The 16219-nt window shown below is 44.7% G+C and overlaps 1 protein-coding gene across 1 annotated transcript in view; it reads right to left on the reverse strand.

The window, feature by feature from the left end:
* The window catches only part of pigl (phosphatidylinositol glycan anchor biosynthesis, class L), a 107863-nt gene that overhangs the window by 86461 nt on the left and 5183 nt on the right, over nt 1–16219 (reverse strand). The gene's annotated exons all lie outside the window — the stretch shown is intronic.

Genomic DNA, 16219 nt, shown 5'->3' on the forward strand with positions numbered 1-16219 from the left:
TTGAGGCCAGAGCCCTGAACGTCACAGATAAAATTTAAACTAAATTTTATTTACAGCGTGGTAACAGGCCCTTCTGGCCCAACGAGTCCATGCTGCCTATCTTAAACCCAAATTAACCTACCCGTACATTTTGCAATGTGGGAGAAACCGGAGCACCCGGAGGAAACCCACGCTACACTACTGTACCGCCTTCAATATATCTTCAATAAAAGACAAACTTTTTATACAAGGTGTCCAAATGTCTTTTAAATGTTGTTATTGTACCTGCCTCAACCACTTCCTCTGGCAGCTCATTCCATATACCCACCTGTCTCTAATGAGAACAATCCCAACCTATCCAATTTCTCCTTGCAACTAAAGCCCTCTAATCCAGGCAACATCTATTTTGCACTCTTTGTAGCACTACCACATCCTTTCTGAAGTGTGGTGACCAGAACTGCACACAATATTCCAGGTATGGCCTAACCAATGGCTTGTACAGCTGCAACATGATATCCCAATTTTTATACTCAATAACCAAGCCTATGAAGGCAAGCAAGCTAAATGCTTCTTCACTACCCTCTCTATGAGTGCTGCCATTTTCAAGCAGCTATGAACTTGTACTCCAAGGTCCTGAAAACAGACTCTTCAGCCCAACTGGTCTATGTGACCAAGATGCCCATTCAAGCTAGTCCCATTTGCCTGCGTTTGGCCCAGATCCTCTTAAACCTTTCCTGTCCATGTACCTGTCCAACTGTCTTTTAAAAATTGTAATTGTACCTGCCTCAACCTTTTCCTCTGGCAGTTCATTCATATACATACCACCATATATGTAAAAAAACACTTTCCCTTCTCACCTTAAACCTATGCCCTCTAGTTCTTGATTCCCCAACCCTGGGAAAAAGACTGAGTACTTTCACCCTATCTATGCCCTTCTATAAGATCACCCTTCATTCTCTCATGCTCCAATGAAAAAAGTCCTAGCCTGTTCAAACTCTCCCTATAACTCAGTCACTCAAGTCCTAGCACCATCCTTGTAAATCTTTTCCCCACTCTTTCTAGATTAATAACATCCTTCCTATAGCAGGTTGACCAAAACTGAACACAATATTCCAAGTGCGGCCTCACCAGCAACCTGTACAACTGCAACATAACCTCCCAAATTCTCTACTCAATGGCCTGACTGATGAAGGCCAGCATGTCAAAAGCCTTCTTCACCACCTTGTATACCTGTGACTCCACTTTCAGGGAACCATGTACTTGAACTCCAAGGTCCCTCTGTTCTACAACACTCCCTAGGGCCCCATCATTTACTGTGAAATTCCTACCCTGATTTCCCTCTGTACGTCAATGTCCCTCCTGTTTACTCTTTATGTCTGATCAGTACTAGATGACCCAAAATTCATTACTTCACACTTGTCTGGATTAAATTCCATCTGCCATTGCTCTTCACAACCTCTCAGCTCGTCTATGTCCCTCTGTATCCTCAGGCAACCATCCTCACTATCTACTACTCCATCAATTTTTGTGTCATCAGCAAATGTACTTATCAGACCACAGACATTCTATATGACAAACACCAATCGCTGCGGTACACCAGTGGTTACAGACTTCCAGTCATAAAAGCAACCCTCTGCCACTATCCTCTGCCTCCTATCACCAAACCAATTTTGGATTCAGCTTGCCAAAACACCTTGGATCCCATCTGCCCTAACTTTCTGGCCCAGCCTACCATGCAGGACCTTGTCAAAAGCATTGTAAAGTTCATGTAAACCACATCAACCACTCTGCCTTCATCAGTTTTCTTAGTAACCACCTCCTCAAAATGTATGAGACAGGTCTTCCCATGCACAAAACCATGCTGACTCCCGCTAAGCAGTGATCATATGTCCCATCCCCAATAAATTTTATCAATAGTTTCCCTACTAATGAAGTAAGGGCCACTGTCCTGTAGTTTCCTGGCTTATCTACACTACCCTTCTTGAAAATGGGAACATTAGCTACCCTGCAGTCTTCCACGACCTTACCCGTGGCTAAAGATGATGCAAAAATCTCCATCAGAGCCCCAGCAATCTCCACCCCTGCTACCCATAACACCCTGGGATAGATTACATCAGGCCCTGGGAATATGTCCATATTAATGTGCGTCAATATTTCTAGCACTTCCTCCTTCTTGATACATACATGACCCAGACGAGCAGCATATACTTTCCTTCAAATAAATCCAATATATTTGTCCAGCATGATTTTCCTTTCATAGATCCATGCTGACTTTGACCGATACTATGACTGTTTTCTAAATATTCTTCTATTATATCTTTAATAATGAACTCCAGCATTTTCCTCACCACTGATATTGGATTCTAATCAATCAATATTTCTGTTTTCTCTTCATCTCCTTTTCCCAAATAGTGGGGTTCCATTTGCCCTCCAATCCATAGGAACTAATCCAGGATCTAAGGACTGTTGGAAAATAACCATCACTGCATTCCCTATTTCTTGTTCAATACTGTAAGGGACAATGATTTGTTTCCACTAATCATTTTCTCTTCACATATCAATAGAAAGTTTTACACTCAGTTTATAAGTTCCTTGCAAGCTTATTCGCACACTACTTTCCTCGTTAGACACAGTTGACCTAGCCTTCCTATATAATTTTTGTACTAGACAGGAATGAACAATTGTTATAATTCATCCAATCCCTCCTTAAATGTTTGCCATTGCCAATCCACCGTCAACCCCATAAGTAATGTTCCCCAATCTATTTAGCCAAATCTTGCTGTTGCAGTTTCACTTTAAGTCAAAACTGTTGTTTCAAAATCCACTGCATCACTCACCATCTTAATGGAGAACTCTACCTTATGACGATCACTTCCCGGCAGGGGTCTTGCACAACAGGATTACTAATTAATCCTTTCTCATTATGCAATACCTGGCTCCAGAAAACCATGGTGAATATACTCCAGGAATATTTTTACTTATTTGACTAGTCCAATCTATGTTAAGATTTAAGTCACCCATGGTTACTGTTGTACCCTTAATGAATGTGGCTCTAGTATCCTGTTTAATGCCATTCCCAACATCAACGTGACTGCTTGGGGCTCTCACTATTATTTTGTGCCCCTTGTTAATTATTAGCTCTATAAATAGGTACTCCACATCATCTGAACTAATATCTTTTCTCACTACTGTGCTAATCTCCATTCTAACCTTTTACTTTTTGTTTACCCTTCCTAATATTTAATAGCTCTGGATGTCTGGTTCCTATCTTTGGTCCCATTGCAGCCATGTCTCTGTAATCCAAATATCATACTTGTTGACATCTATTTGCATGATTAATTAATTCACCTTGTTGTGAATGCTATGTCCATTTGCATTGTGGTCTTGTTTAGAGTAACAGAGTCATACAGCATGGAAACAGGACCTTTGGTCCTTTGTTTTTCACTCTTGATTTCTCTTCCTTTCACTTTTGCTTTTCCCCTTCATGTTTTTTTGCTTCATTTCCCCTTCCTCTGTCTCCCTGCACTCCTTCTACACTCACTACCATGTGGCACTATATTCACCTTGGTACCAGTATGCATTACTACAACTGGTTGTTCATCCTCTCTCCAGAATATCCTACCTTCGCTCCAACATGCACCACCCTGAAATTTTTTTTGCTGCCACAGAACTGCCTTTCTGTTCCCCATACAGTTGAATTCTCTATCACAATATCCCTCTAATTCTTTTTCCACCCTTAAGAGACCAGCTGAGAGACCAAGGAGCAGCAGGTCCCTCACAGGTCAGGTGTGAAACTCTTTAAAAAGTTCGTGTTTTCGCGGGCTTTTTACTCAGGAGTGAATCAGAAGCTGAGAGACCAAGGAGCAGCGGGTCCCTCACAGGTCCGGGCGAATTTAGAAGGGCCAATAAAAGGAGGTCGTGTCAAGCGGAGCAGCCATTGTCGGAGTGGACAGAGTCAGAGTGAGTGGGTTTAGCACAACAAGCTTTGGCATCAAGAGGCGGAGGCCATCTGCAACAACACTGGTGAGTAGCTGGTAAGTAAATGTAAGGTTTACTGTTATTGTTATAACTTTTAAGTAGACTACAGCTAGGTAAGAAAAAAAAAGTTCAGATGGAGGGCAAGGTGATGTGCAGCAGCTGCATGTTGTGGGAGTTAGTGGACCCTGCTGTGGTGCACGGTGACCATATCTGCAGTAAGTGCTTGAGGGTGGAGGAACTTCGGCTCAGAATTGATGAGCTGGAGTCGCAGCTTCAAACACTGCGAAGCATCAGGGAGGGAGAGATTTATGTAGATGCTGTGTATCAGGAAGCAGTCACCCCACTTAGAACAGGTACTTCTAGGGTCCAGGAGGGAGATAGATGGGTGACTGTCAGGGGAAAGAAAATGAAAGGGAACAGGCAGACAGAGCAAAAGACCCCAGAGGCTGTTCCCCTCAAAAACAGGTATTCTGCTTTGGATGCTGTTGAGGGGGTTGATCTACAGGGATAGTAGCCAGATATCTGGCACTGGGACTGGTCCTGCTGCTCAGAAGGGAAGGAAGGAGAAGAGAACGGCAATAGTGATAGGGGACTCGATTGTCAGGGGAACAGACAAGAGGTTCTGTGGACATGAGCGAGAATCCCGGATGGCATGTGGCCTCCCAGGTGCCAAGGTCCAGGATGTCTCTGATCAGCTCCACAGCATTCTTGTGCAGGAGGGAAAGCAGCCAGAAGTGCAGCAGCTGCATGATGTGGAAGCTCGTGGACCCTGCTGTGGTGCACGGTGACCACATCTGCAGTAAGTGCTTGAGGCTGGAAGATAACAGATTAGTGGTGATGAGGGATTTTAATTTCCAAAATATCGATTGGCATCTCCAGACAGTGAGGGGTTTAGATGGGCTGGAGTTTGTTAGGTGTGTTCAGGAAGGATTCTTGACACAGTATGTAGATAGACCTACAAGGGGAGAGGCTGTGCTTGATTTGATATTGGGTAATGAACCTGCTCAGGTGTCAGATCTCTCAGTGGGTGAACATTTTGGTGATAGTGATCATAATTCTATCTCCTTTACATTAGTACTAGAGAGGGATAGGAACAGACAGGCTAGAAAGGCGTTTCCTTGGAGTAAAGGGAATTATGAGGCTCTCAGGGAGGAAATTGGAAGATTAAATTAGGAACAGATGTTCTCTGGGAAAAGTCTAGAAGATATGTGGCAAATATTCAGGGGATATTTGTGTGGAGCTCTGCATAGACATATTCCGATGAGACAAGGGAGTCATGATAGGATACAGGAACCATGGTGTACGAAGGCTATAATAAATCTAGTCAAAAGGTACAGAGAGCTAGGTAATGTTAGAGATCTGGAGGAGTACAAGGCTAAAAGGAAGGAACTTAAGAAAGACATTAGGAGAGCCAGAAGGGGACATGAGAAGGCCTTGGCGGGCAGGATCAAGGAAAACCTCAAGGCGTTCTACAAGTACGTGAAGATTAAGAGGATGAAATGCGAAAGGATAGGGCCTATCAAGTGCAGCAGTGGGAAAGTGTGTATGGATACGGAAGAAATAGCGGAGGTACTTAGTGAATACTTTACGTCAGTATTCACCATGGAATAGGTCTGGGGGATTGTAGTGGGGACTTGCAGTGGCCTGAAAAGCTTGAGCATGTAGATATTAGAAAAGAGGTGGTGCTGAAACTTTTGGAAAGCATCAAGTTAGATAAGTCGCTGGGACCAAATGAGATGTACCCCAGGTTGCTGTGGGAGGCGAGGGAGGAGATTGCGGAATCTCTGACGATGACCTTTACGTCGTCCATGGAGACGGGAGAGGTTCCGGAAGATTGGAGGGCTGCAGATGTTGTTCCCTTATTCAAGAAGGGGAGTAGGGATAGCCCAGGAAATTATAGACCGGTGAGTCTTACCTCAGTGGTTGGTAAGCTGATGGAGAAGATCCTGAGAGGCAGGATTTATGAACATTTAGAGAGGTATAATAATGATTAGGAATAGTCAGCATGGCTTTGTTAAGGGCAGGTCCTGCCTTACGAGCCTGATTGAATTTTTTGAGGATGTGACTAAGCACATCGATGAAGGGAGAGCAGTAGATGTAGTGTATATGGATTTCAGCAACGCATTTGATAAGGTACCCCATGCAAGGCTTATGGAGAAGGTGAAGAGACATGGGATCCAAGGGGACATTGCAGTGTGGATCCAGAACTGGCTGGCCCACAGAAGGCAAAGAGTGGTTGTTGAGGGGTCGTATTCTGAGTGGAGGTCGGTGACCAGTGGTGTACCTCAGGGATCTGTACTGGGACCCTTACTATTTGTGATTTTTATAAATGACCTGGATCAGGAAGTGGAGGGGTGGGTTAGTAAATTTGCGGATGACACGAAGGTTGGGGGTGTTGTGGATAGTTTGGAGGGCTGTCAGAGGTTACAGAAGGATATAGATAGGATGCAGAGTTGGGCTGAGAAGTGGCAGATGCAGTTCAACCCAGATAAGTGTGAAGTGGTTCATTTTGGTAGGTCAAATATGTTGACGGAATATAGTCTTGATGGTAGGACTCTTGGCAGTGTGGAGGATCAGAGGGATCTTGGGGTCCGAGTCCATATGACGCTCAAAGTGGCGGCGCAGGTTGGCTCTGTGGTTAAGAAGGCATATGGTGTATTGTCCTTCATCAATCTGGGAATTGAATTTAGGAGCCGGGAGGTATTGTTGCAGCTATATAGGTCCCTGGTCAGACCCCACTCGGAGTATTGTGCTCAGTTCTGGTCGCCTCACTACAGGAAAGACGTGAAAGCCATAGAGAGGGTGCAGAGGAGATTTACAAGGATGCTGCCTGGAATGCGGAGCATGCCTTATGATAGCAGGTTGAGGGAACTTGGCCTTTTCTCCTTGGAGAGACGGAGCATGAGGGGGGACCTGATAGAGGTGTATAAGATGATGAGAGGTATTGATAGGGTAGAGAGTCAGAGGCTTTTCTCCAGGGCTGAATTGGTAGCCACAAGAGGACATAGGTTTAAGGTGCTGGGGAGTAGATATAGAGGAGATGTCAGGGGTAAGTTTTCTACTCAGAGAGTGGTGAGTGCGTGGGATGGGCTGCCGGAAATGGTGGTGGAGGCTGATACGATAGGGTCTTTCAAGAAACTGTTAGATAGGTATATGGAGCTGAGTAAAATAGAGGCCTATGGGTAAGCCTAGTAATTTCTAGGGTAGGGACACTTTCAGCACAGCTTTGTGGGCCAAAGGGCCTGAATTGTGCTGTAATTGTTCTATGTTCTAAGAGGGGTGGCGTTACTGGTCAGGGATACTATTACTGCTGCAGAAAGGGTGCATAATGTAGAAGGATCCTCTCTAGAGTCAATATGGGTGGAAGTTAGGAACAAGAAAGGAGCAGTTACTTTACTGGGAGTATTCTACAGGCCCCCTGGTAGCAGCAAGGACACTGAGGAGCAGATCGGAAGGCAGATTTTGGAAAGGTGAAAGAATAAAAGGATTGATATCATGGGAGACTTCAACTTCCCAAATATTGATTGGCACCTGCTTAGTACCACAGCTTTAGACAGGGCAGAGTTTGTTAAGTGTGTCCAGGACAGATTGCTGTCACAGTATGTTGACAGGCTGACTAAAGGGAATGCCATATTAGATCTAGTATTAGGTAATGAACCAGGTCAGGTGACAGATCTCTGTGGGTGAGCATTTGGGGGACAGTGACCACTGCTCCCGAACCTTTAGCATTGTCATAGACAAGGACAGGAGCAAAGAGGACAGGAAAATATTTAACTGGGGAAGGGCAAATTATGAGGCTATAAGACAAGAACTTGCGAGTGTGAATTGGGATGACATTTTTGAAGGGAAATGTACTATGGAGATGTGATCGTTTTTCAGGGATCTCTCGCAGGATGTTAGGGATAAATTTGTCCCGGTGAGGCAGAGAAAGAATGGCAGGGTGAAGGAACCATGGGTGACAAGAGAGGTGGAACAACTATTTAGGAGGAAGAATGCAGCATACATAATGTTTAGGAAGCAAGGATCAGATAGGTCTCTTGAGGAATATAGGTTAGCAAAGAAGGAACATAAGAAGGCACTGAGGAGAGCAAGAAGGGGACATGAAAAGGCCTTGGCGAGTAGGGTTAAGGAAAACCTCAAGGCATTTTTCACATGTGAAGAGCGGAAGGATGATGGGAGTAAAGGTAGGACCGATTAGGGATAAAGGTGGGAAGATGTGCCTGGAAGCGGTGGAAGTGGGTGAGGTCCTCAATGAATACTTCTCTTCAGTATTCACCAAGGAGAGGGGCCTTGATGACGCTGAGGACAGTGTTGGTAAGGTTAATGTTCTAGAGTATGTAGATATCAAGAGAGAGAATGTGTTGGAGCTGTTAGAAAATATTAGGACAGATAAGTCCCCGGAGCCCGATGGAATATACCCCAGGCGGCTCTGCGAGGCGAGGGAGGAGATTGCTGAATTGTTGGCTAGAATCTTTGAGTCCTCGTTGTCCACGGGAATGGTGCTGGAAGATTGGAGGGTGGCAAATGTTGTCCCCTTATTCAAAAAAGGAGTAGGGATAGTCCAGGGAACTATAGACCAGTGAATCTTATGTCTGTGGTGGGCAAGCTGTTGGAAAAGATTCTTAGAGATAGGATCTATGGGCATTTAGAGAATCATGGTCTGATCAGGGACAGCCAGCATGGCTTTCTGAAGGGCAGATCATGTCTCACAAGCCTGTTAGTATCCTTTGAGGAGGTGACCAGACAGATTGATGAGGGTAGTGCAGTAGATGTGGTCTACATGGATTTTAGTAAGGTGTTTGACAAGGTTCCACATGGTAGGCTTCTTCAGAAGGTCAGAGGGCATGGGATCCAGGGAAGCTTGGCCACATGGATTCAGAATTGGCTTGCCTGTAGAAAGCAGAGGGATGTGGTGGAGGGAGTGCATTCAGGTTGGAGGGCTGTGACTAGCGGTGTCCCACAAGGATCGGTTCTGGGACCTCTTCTTTTCGTGATTTTTATTAATGACTTGGATGAGGGGGTAGAAGGGTGGGTTGGCAAGTTTGCAGATGACACAAAGGTTGATGGTGTTGTGGATAGTGTTGAGGATTGTCGAAGATTGCAGAGGAACATTGATAGGATGCAGAGCTGGGCTGACAAGTGCCAGATGGAGTTCAATCCAGAGAAGTGTGAGGTGGTAAACTTTGGAAGGACAAACTCCAAGATGGGGTACAAAGTAAATGGCAGGATTCTTGGTAGTGTGGAGGAGCAGAGGGATCTGGGGGTCCATATCCACAGATCCCTGGAAGTTGCCTCACAGGTGGATAGGGTAGTTAAGAAAGCTTATGGGGTGTTAGCTATCATAAGTCGAGGGATCGAGTTTAAGAGCTGCGAAGTAATGATGCAGCTCAATAAAATTCTGGTTGGACCACACTTAGAATACTGTGTCCAGTTCTGGTCACCTCATTATAGGAAGGATGTGGAAGCATTGGAAAGGGTGCAGAGGAGATTGACCAGGATGCTGCCTGGTTCGGAGAGTATGGATTATGAGGAGAGACTAAGGGAGCTAGGGCTTTACTCTTTGGAGAGAAGGAGGATGAGGGGAGACATGATAGAGGTGTACAAAATATTAAGAGGAATAGTCAGAGTGGACAGCCAGCACCTCTTTCCCAGGGCACCAATGCTCAATACAAGAGGGCATGGCTTTAAATTAATGGGTGGCAAGTTCAAGGGAGATATCAGAGGGAGGTTTTCCACCCAGAGAGTGGTTGGGGCATGGAATGCACTTCCTGGGGCAGTGGTGGAGGCAGGTACATTGGTCAAATTCAAGAGATTGTTAGATAAGCATATGGAGGAATTTAAAATGGAGGGATATGTGGGAGGAAGGGGTTAGATAGTCTTAGGCGAGGTTTAAAGGTTGGCACAACATTGTGGGCCGAAGGGCCTGTATTGTGCTGTACTGTTCTATGTTCTATGTAATAAATGGTAACACATCACACTACAGCAGTGCAGGCCCTTCGGCCCACAATGTTGTGCTGACATTTTATCCTGCTCTAAGATCTATCTAACCATTCCCTCTCACATAGGCCCCTATTTTTCTGTCATTCATGTGTCTATCTAAGAGTCTCTTAAATGTCCCTAATGGATCTGCCCCCACAACCTCTGCAAGCAGTGCAATTCACGACCCACCTCTGTGTAAAAAAAACTTACCCCTGAAATCCCCCTTATACCTTCCTCCAATCACCTTAAAATTATGTCCCCTTGTGTTAGCCATCGTTGGTCACACTGGTAAAAAGTCTCTGACTGTCCACTTGATCTATGCCTCTTATCATCTTGTACACCTCTATCAAGTCACCTCTCATCCTCCTTCTCTCCAAAGAGAAAAGCTCCAGCTCGCTCAACCTGTCCTCATAAGACATGCTCTCCAATCCAGGCAGCATCCTGGTAAATCTCCTCTGCACCCTCTCTAAAGCCTCCTCATCCTTCCTATAATGAGGTGACCAGAACTGAACACAATACTCCAAGCGTGGTCTAACCAGAGTTCGATAGAGCTGCAACATTACTTTGTGGCTCTTGAACGCAATACTAAGACACGTCAATATGCCATTGCACCTTCTCAACAACCCTATCAACCAGTGCGGCAACTTTGAGGGAGATATGGACGTGGACCCCAAGATCCCTCTGTTCCTCCACACTGCTGAGAGACCTGCTATTAACCTTGTATTCTGCTTTCAAATTTGATCTCCCGAAGTGTATTGCTTCACACTTTTCCGGATTGAACTGCATCTGCCACTTCTCAGCCCAACTCTGCATGCTATCAATATCCTGTCGTAATCTACAGCAACCTTCTACACTATCCACTACACCACCAAACATAAATAACAGTAGGATATGGTGGTGAAGGCAGCATACTGGATATTTATCTTCATTAGCTGGGCACGTAACAGCGGGAAGATCGTGGTACATCTTTACAAATAATTGGTTAGGCCACAGATGGAACACCAAGTGCAATTTCTCGTCCACACTAAAGAAATGATGTGATTGCACTGGAGAGGATGCACAGGAAATTCATCAGGATGCTGCCTGGAATGCAGCGTTTCAGTTATGAGATCACTGGACAGGCTGGGTGTGTTTTCCTTCAAGTAAATGAGGCCAGGAGGGGTCTCATAGAAATATATAAAATTATGAGGGACTTAGGTAGGGTAGAGAGTAGGAAATCTTTCCCGTAGCCGGGATGTCTAAAACTGGAGGCAATAGCTCTAATGAAAGATATGTGGAAGAGATCAGAGGAAGAAATTTTTCATCCAGAGAGTGGTTGAAATCAGGAATCAACTGCCTGAGGAAGTGGTAGAGGCAGGTACTCTGTCAACTTTTAAGAATTATCTAGATGAGCATTTGAATCACCAAGGCATAGAAGGCTAAGGACCAAGTGTTGGTAAAAGGTATGAATATAGATGGATACTTGATTGTCCATAAGACCATAAGACATAGGAGCAGAATTAGGCCATTTGGCCCATCGAATCTGCACCACCATTCGATCATGGCTGATTTAGTTTTCCCTCTCAACCCCATTCTCCTGCCTTCTCCCCGTTACCTTTGATTCCCTTACTAATCAAGAACCTATCAACCTCTGCTTTAAATGCACCCAATGACTTAGCCTCCACAGCCATCTGTGGCAATGAATTCCACAGATTCACCACCCTCTGGATAAAGAAATTCCCCCTCATCTCTGTTCCAAAGGGACATCCTTCTATTCTGAGGCTGTGCCCTCTGGTCCCAGACTCTCCCACAACTGGAAACATCCTCTCCATGTCCACTATCCAGGACCAGGCCTCTCAATATTCGGTAGGTTCCAATGAGATCCCCCCTCAACCTTCTAAAATCCAGCGAGTAGAGGCCAAGAGTCATCAAATACCCCTCATACATTAACCCTCTCATTCCCAGGATCATTCTTGTAAACCTCGTCTGGACCCTCTCCAATGCCAGCACATCCTTCCTTTGGTGTGGGGCACAAAACTGCTCACAATACTCCAAATGCTGTCTGACCACCGCCTTACATCCTTGCTCTTATATTCTAGTCCTCTCAAAATGATTGCTAACATTGTGTTTGTCTTCCTTACTACCGACTCAACCTGCAAGTAAACCTTTAGGGAATCTTGCACAAGGACTCCCAAGTCCCTTTGCACCTCCGATTTCTGAATTTGCTCCCCGTTTGGAAAATAGTCTGCACCTTTATTCCTTCTACCAAAGTGTATGACCATATGCTGTATTCTAGCTGCCACTTCTTTGCCATTCTCCCAACCTGTCCAAGTCCTTTCTGTAGACTCCCTGCTTCCTCAACATTGCCTGCCCCTCCACCTATCTCTGCATCATCTGCAAACTTGGCCACAAGGCCATTAATTCCGTCATCCAGATCATTAACATATAATGTGAAAAGTAACGGACCCAACACCGATCCCTGCGGAACACCACTAGTCACCGGCAGCCAATCAGAAAAGGCCCCTTTTATTCCCATTCTTTGGATGACTGGCAGAAGGCAATCTTCTGTCTAGGCTAATACCTTTCCTGTAATACCATAGGCTCCCATCTTGTTTAGCAGCCTGTGTGGCACCTTGTCAAAGGCTTTCTAAAAATAAAAGTAAACAACATCCACCTTTGTCTATCCTGCCTGTTACTTCCTCAAAGAATTCCAACACATTTGTAAGGCAAGATTTCCCCTTCAGGAAACCACGCTGACTTTGGCCTATTTTATCATGTGCTTCCAAGTACCCCGAAACCTCATCCTTAACAATGGACACTAATATCTTACTAACCACTGAACTCAGGCTAACTGGCCTATAATTTCCTGTCTTTTGCCTCCTTCCCTTAAAGAGTGGAGTGACATTTGTGATTTTCCAGTCCTCTGGAACAATTCCTGACTTTAGTGATTCTTGAAAGATCACGACTAATGCCTCCACAATCACCTCAGCAACCTCTTACAGAACCCTGGGGTGTAGTCCATCTAGTCCAGGTGACTTATCCACCTTCAGACCTTTCAGCTTCCCAAGCACCTTCTCCGTAGTCATAGCAACTACAGTGATTTCTGCCTCGACTCTCTCGAATTTCTGGCACATTGCTGGTGTCTTCCACAGTGAAGCCTCACGCAAAATACTTATTCAGTTAACGTAGAACCATAGAACACTACAGCACAGAAAAAAGGCCATTCGGCCCTTCTAGTCTGTGCCGAAACTTTATTCCACTAGTCCCATTGACCTGCACCCACTACATAACCCTCCAGAACTCTCCCGTCCATGTATCTATCCAATTTATTCTTAAAATTTAAGAGTGAGCCCGCATTTACCACGTCAGATGGCAGCTCGTTCCACACTCCCACCACTCACTGAGTGAAGAAGTTCCCCCTAATGTTCCCCCTAAACTTTTCCCCTTTCACCCTAAAGCCATGTCCTCTCGTACTTATCTCTCCCAATCTAGGTGGAAAGAGCCTACCTGCATTAACTGTCTATACCCCTCATAATTTTGTAAACCTCTATCAAATCTCACCTCATTCTTCTGCGCTCCAAGGAATAAAGTCCTAATCTGTTCAATCTTTCCCTGTAACTCAACTCCTGAAGACCCGGCAACATTCTAGTAAATCTTCTATGCACTCTTTCAATCTTACTGATATTCTTCCTATAGTTAGGTGACCAGAACTGCACACAATATTCCAAATTTGGCCTCAACAATGTCTTATACAACCTCACCATAACATCCCAACTCCTATACTCAATACTTTGATTTATCAATGCCAGGATGCCAAAAGCCTTCTTTACAACCCTGTCTACCTGTGACGCCACTTTCAGGGAATTACATATCTGAACTCCCAGATCCCTTTGCTCCTCCGCACTCCTCAGTGCCCTACCATTTGCTGTGTATGTCCTACCTTAATTTGTCCTTCCTAAATGCAACACCTCACACTTGTCTGCTTTAAATTCCATCTGCCATTTTCTGGCCCATTTTTCCATTTGGTCCAGATCCCTCTGCAAGCTTTGAAAGCCTTCCTTGCTGTCCACAATGCCTCCAATCTTAGTGTCATCAGCAAACTTGCTGATCCAATTTACCACATTATCATCTAGATCATTGATATAGACAACAAACAACAATGGTCCCAGCACAGATCCCTGAGGCACACCACTAGTCACAGGCCTCCAGTCTGAGAAACAATCATCCACTACCACTCTCTGTCTTCTCCCACACAGCCAATTTCGAATCCAGTTTACAACCTTTCCATGGATACCTAGTGTCTGAACCTTTTAAACTAACCTCCCATGTGGGACCTTGTCAAAAGCCTTACTAAAGTCCATGTAGACAACATCCACAGCCTTTCCTTCATCTACTTTCTTGGTAACCTCCTCGAAAAACTCTACAAGATTCGTTAAACATGATCTACCACACACAAAGCCATGCTGACTATCCTTAATCAGCCCTTGGCTGTCCAAATACTTGTATATCCGATCTCTCAGAACACCTTCCAATAATTTACACACTACTGATGTCAGGCTCACTGGCCTGTAATTACCTGGTTTACTTTTAGAGCCTTTTTTAAACAATGGAACAAAATGAGCTACCCTCCAGTCCTCTGGCACCGCACCCGTGACTAAGGACATTTTAAATATATCTGCCAAGGCCCCTGCAATTTCTACAGTAATCTCTCTCAAGGTCCGAGGAAATATCACATCAGGCCCGGGGAATTTATCTACCTTTATTCGCTGTAAGGAAGTAAGCACCTCCTCCTCTTTAAACATGGAACATTACAGCACAGTACAGGCCCTTCGACCCAGATGTTGTGCCTACATTTATTCCTGCTCTAAGATCTATCTAATCTTCCCTCCCACATAGCCCTCCATTTATGTATCATTCACGTGGCTCTCCAAGAGTATCTTAATGTCCCTAATGTATCTGCCCCCACAACCTCTGACAGCATTACGTTCCACACAGCCACCACTCTCTGTGTAAAAAAAACTTACCTCTGACATCCTTTGTTCATCTGCCATTTCTTTGTTCCCCATTACTACTGCTCCAGCATTATTTTCCAGCAGACCGATGTCCACTCTTGCCTCTCTTTTGCTCTTTATATATCTGAAAAAACTTCTGGTGTCCTCTTTTATATTATTGGCCAGCTTACCTTCATATTTCATCTTTTTTGGTTGCCTTCTGTTGGTTTTTAAGAGCTTCCCTATCCTCTAGCTTCCCACTAATTTTTGCAATATTGTATGCCCTCCCTTTTGCTTTTATGCTGTCTTTGACTTCCCTTGTCAGCCACAGTACCCTCATCCTCCCTTTAGAATCCTTCTTCTTCTTTGGGGTGAATTGATCCTGCACCTTCCGAATTAATCCCAGGAACTCCTGCCTTTGCTGGTCTACTGTCATCCCTGCTAGGGTCACTTCCAATCAACTTTGGCCAGCTCCTCTCTCGTGCCTCTGTAGTCACCTTTACTCAACTGTAATACCAATACATCCAATTTTACCTTCTCCCTCTCAAATTGCAGAGTGAATTCTGTCATATTATGATTAGTACCTCCTTAGGGTTCCTTTACCTTAAGCTCCCCAATCAAATCTGGTTCATTGCACAACACCAAATCCAGAATTGCCTTTTTCCCACTGGGTTCGACCACAAGCTGCTCTAAAAAGCCATCTCGTAGAACATAAAACAGTATAGCTCAGAACAGGCCCTTTGGCTGACAATGTTGTGCCGACATAGCTAATCCCTCTTACCTACAGAATGCCCATATCCCTCTATTTTCCTCTCATTCATGTGCCCATCCAAGCCCCTCTTAAAAGCCCCCAATGAATTTGCCTCCACCACCCTATCAGACAACACATTCCAGGCATCCACCACTCTCTCAGTAAAAAAACGTACCCCTCACGTTTGTTCTGAACCTATCCCCTCTCACCTCATAGGCATTCTACAATCTCCTTCTCTTGGAATCCAGTACCAACCTGATTTTCCCAATGTACATGCATATTGAAATCCCCCATGACCACTGTAACATTGCCCTTTTTACATGCCTTTTCTATCTCCTGTTGAAATTTGTACCCCACATCCTGGCTACTATTCCAAGGCCTATATATAACTCCCATTAGGGTCTTTTTACCCTTGCAGTTTCTTAAATCTATCCACAAGGATCCTACATCTTCTGATCCTATGTCACTTCTTTCTGAGGATTTCATTTAATTTTTTTACCAACAGATCCACCCCACCCCCTCTTCCCAACTGTCTTTTCGATAGGATGTGTATCCTTGGATG

Source organism: Pristis pectinata, chromosome 21 (assembly GCF_009764475.1).
Source record: "Pristis pectinata isolate sPriPec2 chromosome 21, sPriPec2.1.pri, whole genome shotgun sequence".
Lineage (NCBI taxonomy): Eukaryota > Metazoa > Chordata > Chondrichthyes > Rhinopristiformes > Pristidae > Pristis > Pristis pectinata.